Raw genomic sequence first — 13,231 nt, 5'->3', positions numbered from 1 at the left:
TGGTCTTGGCTGTGGTGGACAGGTTGGAGTGTGATTGATTGAGTGTGTGAACAGGTGTCTTTTATACAGGTAACAAGTTCAAACAGGTGCAATTAATACAGGTAAAGAGTGCAGAATAAGAGGGCTTCTTAAAGAAAAACTAACAGGTCTGTGTGAGGCAAAATTTTTGCTGGTTGTTAGGTGGTTCAAATACTTATTTGCAGCAGCAACATACAAATAAATTCTTAAAAAATCATACATTGTGATTTCAGGACGTTTTGGGGGGGATTATGTCTCTCACAGTGGACATGCACCTAAGATGAAAATTTCAGACCCCTCCATGATTTCTAAGTGGGAGAACTTGCAAAATTGCAGGGTGTTCAAATTCTTATTTTCCTCACTGTATATATACAAGAATATTTTCAAGTAACTCAGTATTTGTTGCCTGCATGTCTTTAAATGACATTTAAAGACATGCAGGTTAGGTGAATTGGAAACTTCACTTCTCAACTTCTCTTCTTCAGTGGGACTAACCTGGTTAAATAAAGGTTAAATAAATAAATTGTTGAGGTTCACTTCATAAGAAATCCAGCAAGTATGGCAATTTGTTTAATTAAATCTGTATCATGTTGTACAGATATTTTTAGTTTGAGATGGGAATACATTTAAAAAATTATGAAAAAGCCTATTTTTTAAAATTGAGAAATAAAAATTTGTATCCATTTGAGTGAGAACATTAAAACCTTTGTATTCAGCTGTGTACAGCAATGAGTAATTTACAGAGCAAAGAAATCACTCTAAACCTGTAAATGTGTTCAGCACTCAACAAATGCTCGTTTTATTCAACCAGTGTAATTGGCATTTGGGAAACAGGATGCACCTGAGCTCAGTTTTGAGCTTCATGACAAAGGCTGTGAATACTTACGTACATGTGATTTCTTTGTTTGTTTGTTTTGGAGGGTAGGGGGTATAAATTTGCAAAAAACAAAAAAACTTTTTTGACATTGTCATTATAGGGTGTTGTGTGTAGAATTTTAAGATTTCTCTTGTTTTACATTGAATTTAGAAGAAACGGTTCTTTAAAAGGCTGTTCCGCTGTCACGCAAAAATCAAATAATTTGTTCCGAGCCTGTGGAATTGAAGATTAAACTATAAATTGAACCTTTTAATGAGTTTGGCAGTATTACAGCCGGTGCTGACAGAGTTATTTGTACCTGCACATTAACGTGTGACCATTTATTTCTTTCTGCAGCCTCCTTTGAAGTGAACCCTGTGAGAAGCATCTGGAACAAAACCACCACATTCTGGTGAGCTCTGGTGTTATTTATTTCTTTAATTTTTGTTCATTTAAAAACAGATCCATGTGAGAGTGAACATGACTAGCGTGTGGATGTGGCATGATGTTGTGCAAAAGGTGATGCTTTAGAGGCACTGTGTAACTCTGGTTAGTTGTTTTTTTTTTTTGCTGTTTTCTCTTATTATTATTATTATTATTATTATTAATCTCCACGGAGTGCCCCCTACAACTTGGGAATACAGATATCACATAACTGTCTTAAAAGCCCACTGCCGCCGCCCCCTGCCCCTGCTGCCCATTTGTATTTGTTTTCAACGGAGCCAGCAAACACAATTCATGGATCTGTTTCAAGAAAGTGACAATACTCAGAAATACGTAGAGAGCAGAGAGTTCATGCCATTATACTTGTACATGTAACAGCAGGAACACCAGCTCTGCATTCATTTTGTACACTTCTTTATTAGATTATATTAGCTAGAACTTTATTGATCCCTTGGGAAGACTCCCTCAGGGAAGCTGAGGTTCCAGGAGCATTGTACAGCAGGACACAGGGTAAGAAGCACCCAGAGTATCAAAAGTGAAAGTGAAAAAAAAAAAGATGATTTGCAAATGTAAAAGTAACTACACAAATATAAATACCAGACATATTGATCGCTACTGGATTACTGGCTACTCTCGTTCCTCTCATTCCTCTCATTCCCGTCCTCTGTCTTCCTGTTCCTCCTCCTCCCTGAGTGAGGAGTTGTACAGTCTGATGGCCTGAAGGACAAAGGAGTCCCTTATCTTTTAGCTCTCGCTATTTCAAGAAAACCCGACTGAGGTTGACCCGTGTGTGACCCCTCGCGTGCTCACATGCTATTTTTTTTCTTCCTCTCTTCCTCTGATAGCAGTTTTCTTCACTTTTTCACCTACTCTGCCATAACGATGAACATGTAAGAAATAAAGCCTCCATTGGCTTGTTGTTGAAGCAGCTTGTCGGTGCCTCAGTGGGGGGAGGCATGTACGTGTTGCAGTTTGTGTTTCTTGTGAGGCCTGAGACTCCCATTCAAAGGCCACTTCCCTAAAGTCACAAGGCTAGTTTTCTGCTAGCAGATTCCTAGGGAGGGGGTAGAGCCCCATTCTCCCCAAAACAAGTCATTTAGCGATTACAGTTACTCCCAAACTGTAAAAATTAAGGTAAAAATGTTGCATAGGTCCTCTTTAATGTTTATTAGATGAAGTTAAGTCACATTATGTTTGCTTATACTGTAATGAATGGCCGATGTGGCAGCCAGTTAGTCGCCAATTTTGCCTTCATTTGAAGGCTGGCAAGTGTGTTCACAAAATAGGTCACCGACTTGAAATTTTCGTCTTGCCATATTTGTTTTTACTGGCTGATGATCTGATCTGCAACATGTGTTTTGTGATGAGCAGAAGCCTGCAGAAGAAAGCAGTCTGACAGCAGTGTTGTGGAAAGTAACTTTGACAAGTTACTCTTTTAGTTACTTTTTTAGTTGTTTTATACAGGTGCTTTATGCAGTTACTTCATTAGCAGCTTTATCCAATTACTTTATTAGAATCTGCAGAAAACTTGCAACTAATAAGTAATGTAACTAATCAGCAAAGTAACTAATAGTTACTTTTCTGAGTACTAAATCTTAAAAATAACCAAATTAGATTATGAGTAACTTTATTAATTACATTCAGCAGCTGCCGACAAGGTGTCCGCAGCTGCTAATGAAGTAAATGTAAGAAGTAACTGTAAAATATAACTGTATAGATTAACTAATGAAGTAACTTTCCAAAGTTACTTTCCCCAACACTGTCTGTGAGTGAATGGGAGCGTGCATTTTAAAAAATAAAAATAAATAAAAAAAATTGAAGATGGGCAGGGGCCAGTGTACAGTCATTGGTGATGAATCCTTGTTATTGCTTGAGTTATCAATAAGTATTCACTGTTATTTTGAGGAATAATGTCAGAAAACAGGTGCAACGTGTCAAGAAGATGCTTTCTTTCTGAATCGCGTGCAGTCTTCTGTGTGTTTGTGTTTTTGGGGCCATGGTGTGGGGTGGGGTAAAGGATTTAGGCCTCTATAATAAGGATTGAAAGAGGGTAAAGTTTCACATTGATGTTGTTCAAAATTTGTCATGTGTTTGAATTCATGTTATGTCATTCAATTAACATTTTTGTCTACTTTAGTAAATTAATAAAAGTATAAAGAAAGTTGTAAGGCCACAGGAAAAAGTTTTTTTTGTTATGTGTTTCAAAGAGAAAAATGCACAAGCAGAAAATTGTTACTCATAATCAAGCTTGAATGAATGTTTGCTGGTGAAAGCAGAAGGTGACAGTTAATTTCATTCACATCTTAAGTATTTTAGTATTTGAGTTCATTTCTGATTATTTTTTATTCATATGAAAGCCTTTGCCAAGTTGAAGGATGTTATGAAGTACAGAGTTTGTGAAATCTGGTCAGTCTCAGCCATCTGTTATTACATGTTTCTACGTCGGTGCTCACATGTGCTCAAATTATTTAACATACCCTCTGGGGCCGACGCTGTCGTATACGACAGCTAAGACCAAGCTTTACTAAATTATAAATAACTTTTTAACTTTTGCTGAAAAGTTAACTCCGCGTTTCAAGCCAGCCATCAGCCATCTTTGTACTCCTCATAGAAGCTGTGTGATGACGTGTGCAATGTGAGTGTCCAATCAGAATTGGTTCACCATCACATGGTTTTCCAAAATCCAATCATAGGGCAGATTTACCTCACATGAAAAGCCAAAGATCATTTTCAAGAGTGATGTGTTACTAGTTGGCCCATTTGAATAGACCCTGGGTGCTCCAATGAGTACATACTATTAGTACATACTCAGTGTGCCCTGCGCCATTACGCACAGCAAAAGTGAAAGCACACGGAGCACACGGAGAGCCTCTGATGACAATCTCACGTGCTCAAACAAAGAGTGTGTAACTATCAGGATTGCTCCACTAGTTTGCATGTGAATGTTACTGGATAACTCTGTTGTTTTCTCTGCGTAAAGCACTGTTTACCATATCAATGGACAACAAAATGCATAGACCATTTTGTATATATTGTTCAAAATGGGCATTTGTGTTTATTGTTTGAACCTTTTTGTTGTACAGTCTTTCACACAAGACCTCAAATTACCTTTATAAAGTGTCAAAACAGTTGTTTATTATAGTTTGCTGTCTGTTTTGAATAAATGTGTGGAAAATTATTTTTTGCTTTACTTTTTCCTTCCTTATTTTTGATTGTAAACCTTTATTACACTTATAAAACACAACAAAAGCATATATATTATGAAAGCACAGGTTGTCCTGAAAAAAAAAGACACATAAAACTTGATTGTGGGATGCAGGGAGAGCTGTTTAACAGCAATAATAAAACATTTATGCGAGGTGAGTGAACTGTCCAAAAAATGCCCTCGGACCGCAGAGGGCTAATGGAGGCTGCCCGAGTTACGTGTGTGTGTTCCCGCCTAGTGCATAAAAAATTTGCATGTCATCCATGAATCTAGTTGACACACAAAACCCAACACTGTTCAGATGTATCAGAGTTAACCAGGAAACAACTGCAAGAAATTCTGTCTCAGAAAGGACTACGTCTGTGCAGCAAAAACAAAAAAAAAGAGTTATTAGCATTTGTAGAACAGGCACAGGGCAGGTATGAGGATCTCAAGGAGTGTGATCATGAGGAGTCTGAACATAAACGGAGAAGCTGACATTTGACATCCACAGCTTTTTAACTTTGCCTTTATGAGATTCACATGTGGTTCCCATGCTGTCTGGGAACCATTAACACCACTATATTACCTGAGACACATACCACATAAATAAAACTGCGGAGTGACACGATCATATATAGCAGGGCATGTCAGCCTTTTTCCCAGAATACATTGGGGGACATGCAAATTTTTGCCAACTTTTTTTGCTCCCTTGCAAAAAGGTTGATCACATCAGGTGCAAGGAATCATTCTCTTTGGTGCTTTATGACAACACATTTTTGTACACTGTTGCCTTATGCGAGAAAAGATCAAAATATTATATCAATTTTATATCAATGTTTTTGTTTATTAGTATTCGATCAGTATTCAATTTGCTAACATTATTATTGCAGCCTTGTGATACTGTACGCACAATGCAACGTGTCTCCAGTGTGTACAGGAAGAGTAACAATTTTAACATTCAAACAAACAAACAAACTTTGTTTTTTAAGCAACCAGAGTGGACCAAAGTGCTGTACAGAAGAATAACTAAAAATCATCATAAAAGATGTAACAATTCACATAAAACATAACATTGTACACAAAATACAATAATTAAAAACTGTAAAACATGAGAAACAAGAGCAATCACAGATTTCTGACTGATTTCTGACTGATTTCTGATGTCAGCCAATCCGGATCACCTCCAAATTTCAGCTGAGTCTTTGATGACCTAATATCTATCTGTGGTGCAAATTTGGTGAGAATCCCTGATGTAGTTTTGACATAATCCTTCAAAGGCTATATAAAGTAAAATCTTGATCCAGAATCCAAATCCGGATCCAGATCACCTCTAAATTCAGTGGAGTCTTCCATCCCCTAATATCTGTCTGTGGTGCAAATTGGGTGAGAATCTGTGTTATAGTTTTCAAGTAATCCCTTAAAACTTTTATAAATGGACATCTTGATCTGGATCTTGATCATCTTGATCATCATTCTGCAGAGTCTTCCATTGCCCAATCTGTATCTGTGGTGAACATTTGGTGAGAATCCGTGAAGTAGTTTTCACATAATCCTTCAAAGCCTAAATAAAGTGAAACATGATCCAGGATTTGGATCCAGATCACCTCCAAAATTGAATGGAGTCTTCCATGCCCTAATATCTATTTGTCGTGAAACTTTTGTTAAAATCCGTGCAGTAAGTTTGATGTAATTCTGGTGAAGCCTCCGTCACACATAGGAAGAATGCGCAGGAACAAGACCAACACGGCAAATATGGCCATAGTCTGGATGCAGTCGGGAGGGAAAGAGGCGTCTAGACTCTGGGTGGATCACATCCAGATTACCTCATGCACACTTGCACGATGACATCCAAAGCGTATTTAGACAACAGTTTAGATGACACAGACTGCTGTCAGACGGCCATAAAAGGCGCTGAAGACTGTCCAATGTGCAAATGGATGGCAAACATGGGACCGAAGTGGGAGGGAGCACTGTCTTCCTCCCTTTGCACAGTCCCTGCTGGTACTGGACACCGCAGTACCACCAAGGTATGGACCGGACTCACAGCATATGTGTCAAAGCCGACATTGGTGCGGCCACTCACTCAATCATGCAATGACGTCCCCTTCACAGCGCTACTGACTTCATGTGTGTTTGCGTGCTAGAACAGATGCTGAAATGATCACTCAGCTGTGTGTGTGTGTGTGTGTGTGCATGTTCATAATGGCTGAATGAGCCGCTAAGAGTGCGCGCAGGGGGCATGTGTGCGCGGGGTGCACATGCGCAGCCACTGGACTCTGTTTGCTGCTAAACATTCCTGCGTGCTAAACTTTGCTGCCTGTGCGCCTCGTGCACATGTGTGCCGCTGTCAGTCACTCACACCTTTGCTGAAAGTTAGCTGGCAGTGGGCCAAGCTTTCCCACCATTTCTCAGCTGCAGCCTTTCCAGGGAACTTTAATTTCTTTTTTTTCTTTTTTTTTTTTTGTTCATGTCAGCAGCACAATGCAACTCTATACACTTTGATGTCAGTTGGATTATCACATAGGATTTTTTTTTGGTTTTTCTGTGGTTATTTGCAGCACACAGCAGCTGGGTGAGAAGCTTTTCACAACAGGCTGTGGTTCCTGGCTCCTGTGTGCCCTGCGCTGTGAAACGATTGTGGTTCCATGCTGGACGTGAGTTTCATGTTTAATAATGTTGTATGGACTGGCAGTACAATTCCACGTCACACCTTCTACAGAGTTTAGATGGTGATCAAGTAATAATGTGTATATTACAGCGGTGAGATCCGTTCAGCTCTGAACGTCTGATGCATGCAATGACCACGGAGAGGTGCACCTGCCCGTGGTATCACAGATATGATGGGCACAGTATTTCACAGTACTTATGTCGCCTATGGGAAGGAGTAGAAATATAGCTGTACTGTAAGGTCTATTATGGATATAACAGCCTGTTCAGATCTGTGGCGGTGTGCGCTGTGCAGTGACACACAGTACTTTCAGTTTGATTGCCCGCTGTTCACACCCACTGCACATGATGATGCATGCCACATACATGTTATTACATATCATTTCCTTTGTCTTCCCTGGCCGGGGTCCAGCGGAGGTGGACATACATAGCATAACATGTCGGCAGGCTTTGCTGTGACCGATCGATCTCAGAGCTCAGTCAGCTGCGATCAGATTATTTCAAATTTAGTTATGACGCCTTCAGAATATGTAGACTGCAATCAGATGGTGCAGAAACTGCACATAGACCGCCGTCAGATGTGCATCCCATCTCGACAGCGCCAAGAGTGTTTTGAACTGTGCAACACACTCGGGACTGCCAAGCAAATGGGACCAAATATGTAGACTGGTCAGAGACTGGTCTGTTGGTCTTCAGACCGCACCTCAATACATCCCGACTGTGGCCGGATGAGTCATTCTGATGCCATTCGGCCTCAACTGGTGTATGTGTGACGGGGTATTACAGACAGACAGACAGACAGACAGACAAATAAATAAATAAACGCCAATGATTTTATTACGTCCTTGGCGGACGTAAATATAAAGACCATAAGATAAAATCAAATAAATGAATGAGGTCAGTGTCTTAATAGGTGTCAAAGGCCAAGGAGAAGAGATGAGTTTTCAGAAGAGATTAAAAAACAGACAGAGATGAGGCCTGTCTAATTTGCTGATTCGGTCGTTCAGTAATTTTAGAGCCACAACAGTGAATGTGCCCCTCCCCCAACAGGTTCGATTGAATAATGAATACGCAGGTGTTTTTAATTTTTTAAGACTCTTAATGGCTCCTTGAATTTCTGACTGACCCTTAGTTTTTCTAGTTAGGAGCCATCTGGTCTCTTTCTGAAAATGTATAAATCGAGACCTGAAAATTTTAATGACATTCACTCATTTTCAGTTCCCACTTCAACCAGTTAAAGGTTACAGGAGGCTGGAGCCTTTCCCAGCAGTCACTGGGTGAGTGGCGGGGCACACCCTAGACAGGACACCAGGTTATCATCGGGTCAATGCACACACACACACACACACACACACAAATATCTTATATATAGTGATGTGTATCTCTAATATCTCTAATGTTAATATTCTGTCAGTATATTGAAGCTTTCCACTTTACCTGTCAGCATACACCAAATATACTTGGGCTTTTCTGTACATTTGTCAGTTTACACTAAGTGTACTTTGATTTACTTGTGGGTATACTGGATAAGTACATAAGTAAACTGAAACTGTTCTCACTTATTTTTACCCGAGGCTAAAATATGGCCACTGAGTATTGCAAAGACTTTCTGTCTGTCTGTCTGTGCTCAACAAGGGGGGTGGCTCAAAGTCTTAGTCCTATCATGTTAGGAAGCAGCTGGATGGAATATGGCGCACAGCGATAGTGGTATATGGAGATGAGTTCTTCTTTGGAGGCGAGGGAATCTCCAGCTGTTCATCAGGTGGGAACATGCTGGGTCATCCAATCAATCAATCAATCAATTTTTTTATATAGCGCCAAATCACAACAAACAGTTGCCCCAAGGCGCTTTATATTGTAAGGCAAGGCCATACAATAAATATGTAAAACCCCAACGGTCAAAACGACCCCCTGTGAGCAAGCACTTGGCTAAAGTGGGAAGGAAAAACTCCCTTTTAACAGGAAGAAACCTCCAGCAGAACCAGGCTCAGGGAAGGGCAGTCTTCTGCTGGGACTGGTTGGGGCTGAGGGAGAGAACCAGGAAAAAGACATGCTGTGGAGGGGAGCAGAGATCGATCACTAATGATTAAATGCAGAGTGGTGCATACAGAGCAAAAAGAGAAAGAAACAGTGCATCATGGGAACCCCCCAGCAGTCTACGTCTATAGCAGCATAACTAAGGGATGGTTCAGGGTCACCTGATCCAGCCCTAACTATAAGCTTTAGCAAAAAGGAAAGTTTTAAGCCTAATCTTAAAAGTAGAGAGGGTGTCTGTCTCCCTGATCTGAATTGGGAGCTGGTTCCACAGAAGAGGAGCCTGAAAGCTGAAGGCTCTGCCTCCCATTCTACTCTTACAAACCCTAGGAACTACAAGTAAGCCTGCAGTCTGAGAGCGAAGCGCTCTATTGGGGTGATATGGTACTACGAGGTCCCTAAGATAAGATGGGACCTGATTATTCAAAACCTTATAAGTAAGAAGAAGAATTTTAAATTCTATTCTAGAATTAACAGGAAGCCAATGAAGAGAGGCCGATATGGGTGAGATATGGATATGGAGATATATCCAGACAGGTGGAGTTGGGCGAGACAGAAGTGTCAGAGGACATCTTCATGGATTACCTTTCTTCTTTGGGAAAAACCACATACAGAAGTGACAGATATCGTCTGTTCAACCACAACTGCAACACCTTCAACCATGAGGTGGCTCAGTTTCTCACTGGCAGTACTATTCCCTCTTACATTACCAACCTTCCATCTGAAGTCCTCTCTACACCATTCGGCCAGATTTTATGGCCTATTCTGGACTCCATCCACATTGCCCCTCCAGAAGGTAACGTCTAGGGTTACTAGGGTACCGGATACTCATTTCAGATGAGTAGCCGGTATGGATAAAGCATTTTGATGAGTACGAACATGATACGAGTAAAAGCCATCAATATCCGTGCTCGTGCTGAAGAAAAATTCTCATTGGCTAACTGACTGTCTTTGCGCTCTGTGATTGGCCAGTCACACTCAGCGCCTGCTCCTCCCTACACAGACACGAAAAAAAAATCACAGTTTGATCATAAAATTTAAAAAAAGGAAGTTGTGTTGAGTATGACAACTCTTGTTCATACATTCTTAGTAGTTCATAATTTCCTATTACATTGAATGTCAATTCTGAGGTTGTTCTGTTATTCATTCATAGACTTAAGAATATTCAGAAAACTAGTTCTCTTACTTTTGTGATCAAAAACATTGATATGAATCTCAGTTTTGAGACTGTTCTGTAAATAGCTGGAAAAAAAAACAAGTTTATTTAGTTACGATTTGACTGTTTAGTGACTGTATTTTTGTGCAATGTTATGATTAAGGCACATCATTAAAAAGAGAAATATTGCACTTTTTATCACAAGTTTATCACCGTCTCAGGGAAGCTCATCTGCATGCTCGTCGTCCTCATCGGGGGTCTCCACCTGACTCCAGTTCATCGTCGTAACCGACTTGAGTGGGCAAATGCTGACATTCGCTGGCGTTTGGCACGCTGGAGAGGTGTTCTCTTCACGGATGAATCCTGGTTCACACTGTTCAGGGCAGATGGCAGACAGCGTGTGTGGCGTCGTGTGGGTGAGCGGTTTTCTGATGTCAATGTTGTGGATCGAGTGGCCCATGGTGGCGGTGGGGTTATGGTATGGGCAGGCGTCTGTTATGGACGAAGAACACAGGTGCATTTTATTGATGGCATTCTGAATGCACAGAGACGAGATCCTGAGGCCCATTGTTGTGCCATACATCCAAGAACATCACCTCATGTTGCAGCAGGATAATGCACGGCCCCATGTTGCAAGGATCTGTACACAGTTCTTGGAAGCTGAAAATGTCCCAGTTCTTGCATGGCCGGCATACTCACCGGACATGTCACCCATTGAGCATGTTTGGGATGCTCTGGACCGGCGTATACGACAGCGTGTACCAGTTCCTGTCAATATCCAGCAACTTCGCACAGCCATTGAAGAGGAGTGGACCAACATTCCACAGGCCACAATTGACAACCTGATCAACTCTATGCGAAGGAGATGTGTTGCACTGCATGAGGCAAATGGTGGTCACACCAGATACTGACTGGTATCCCCCCCAATAAAACAAAACTGCACCTTCCAGAGTGGCCTTTTATTGTGGGCAGTCTAAGGCACACCTGTGCACTAATCATGGTGTCTAATCAGCATCTTGATATGGCACACCTGTGAGGTGGGATGGATTATCTCAGCAAAGGAGAAGTGCTCACTATCACAGATTTAGACTGGTTTGTGAACAATATTTGAGGGAAATGGTGATATTGTGTATGTGGAAAAAGTTTTAGATCTTTGAGTTCATCTCATACAAAATGGGAGCAAAACCAAAAGTTGTCATCCTTGTCTGACACATGCAGACTTTCCCAGGAGCTCGCGCCATCGCAGAGTGAGCATCTGCACAGTGATTCTGCTCACTATCCGCTCATATAGGCCGGGCTGGGCTGGGCAGGCGCCACGGCTGTTTGCCTCATAGCCTGTGCAATGGGAGTTAGCTCCATTATCAGAGCTGCTGCTTGGCCACCCTGCAGCAAACCCAGCATCCTCTGCTCCTGCAGATCTAATTTCTTATCTCAATAGGGAAAACGGCCCCTCTGATGAACAGCAGGAAACACCCTGGGCTGCAGCATACAAAGACTCACAATATATATATAAATATATACAATAGATGGTGTGATATCTCGCACAGATATTCCTCATGCAAATCTCTTTCATCACGGGAGTAACTGTTTTACGTGTGCTTTAATGGCAAATAGTGATTTAGTGGGAAAATCCTCTTTAGTGTTTATTCAGCAGCTAAAGCCATTAACCCCACACTGTCCTGAAGTTCTTATTTAATGTGGATGTTTCATGCTGAAAATTAAATGAAAAAAAAAAAAATATGTAGAAGTGTACTCATTAGGGTGCATACATTTAGGGCCCCTTCACACATAGTGCAAATTTGGTCTATTTGCACAAAAAGTGTGCCTGAAGCAGGAATCATGTGCAAAACGTGTAAAATCATAGCTGCCTCCAACGCCTCGTACACCTGTTGCTACAACTATTTGCACACACCAGCGGCTGAAAGACAGAGTGTGCGCTGTGTGAGCCCATTGAACCCTCTCGCAGCAGGTGACAGCCAAATTCCAGCTGACACACACAAACATCTAACACCGCTCGCAAAGTGCCCCACGAGTGTGGCTTTGCAAAACAGCAACACACACGTGAGGTGCCAGTGTGTCGGCTCCCCCCGCACACACATGTGCCGTGTGTGTGAGTCGCACATGTTGCACTACATGAGCTGCTGCAGAGGATTCATACTTAATAAGAGGAATTCAATGAAATGCTGTGTTTTTTATGGTGTATGGTTTCATTTGTTTTTTAAATATGTCCTTGTCCTTCTTGATATCAGGCATTTTCCCGCACCTTTTACAGGCCAGTGATGGTAGCTCAGTGGTAAAGTTACAGGCTGGCAATCAGTAAGGTGCAGGTACGAATCCTGTGGGTGGCATGTATTTTTTTTCTTCCCACCTGGAAAACACGTACTGTGTTTGGACGGACATGGACTAACAACTGCCCACTGTGATGTGCATGTGTCTCCTTGCTGTCCTCATATGGACATTAAAGAAAAACATATGTCACTGTGGGGATGTGCTGCAGCAAGCGAGCATGTGCACGGTGTGCACATTGACAGGCTGCCCCCAGGTTGAAACGGACCGTCAGATCATAACGCGCAGTGGGCGATCTGATGGCCACGTCACCCGTGTGAGCTCTGTTCCACGTGACGTGGTGCCTGTGCTTCAGCGCATCATCCACAAGACACGTGTGTCGGGCAGAACAGGCGCGGAGCCAGCTGGATGCACCGGACCAGCAGATGTGGACATGAGAAGAGCGAACTGTAGATGACAGTTCAGTGAAAAGCTACTGTGAAAAGCTGCTGTGCTCCCGTGTGCACAAAACTGTAGCAGCATGTATTTTTTTATTCCTTATTTATTTTTTCTTCACAGCACCTGCACGATGTGTAATCACGTT

General features: G+C 41.7%; 1 protein-coding gene across 1 annotated transcript in view; it reads left to right on the top strand.

Moving 5' to 3' along the window:
* lrfn1 (leucine rich repeat and fibronectin type III domain containing 1) overlaps window positions 1-13,231 on the top strand; it is a 639,132-nt gene that overhangs the window by 330,784 nt on the left and 295,117 nt on the right. Inside the window, exon 2 of the mRNA XM_034169144.1 lies at window positions 1,232-1,286. The gene's annotated coding sequence lies outside the window, so the exon portion shown is untranslated. The remainder of the gene's footprint in view (window positions 1-1,231; window positions 1,287-13,231) is intronic.

The sequence above is a fragment of the Thalassophryne amazonica genome, chromosome 4 (assembly GCF_902500255.1).
Source record: "Thalassophryne amazonica chromosome 4, fThaAma1.1, whole genome shotgun sequence".
Lineage (NCBI taxonomy): Eukaryota > Metazoa > Chordata > Actinopteri > Batrachoidiformes > Batrachoididae > Thalassophryne > Thalassophryne amazonica.
Note: the sequence above shows the minus strand (reverse complement) of the source record. Positions and strands in the feature narration are given on the sequence as shown.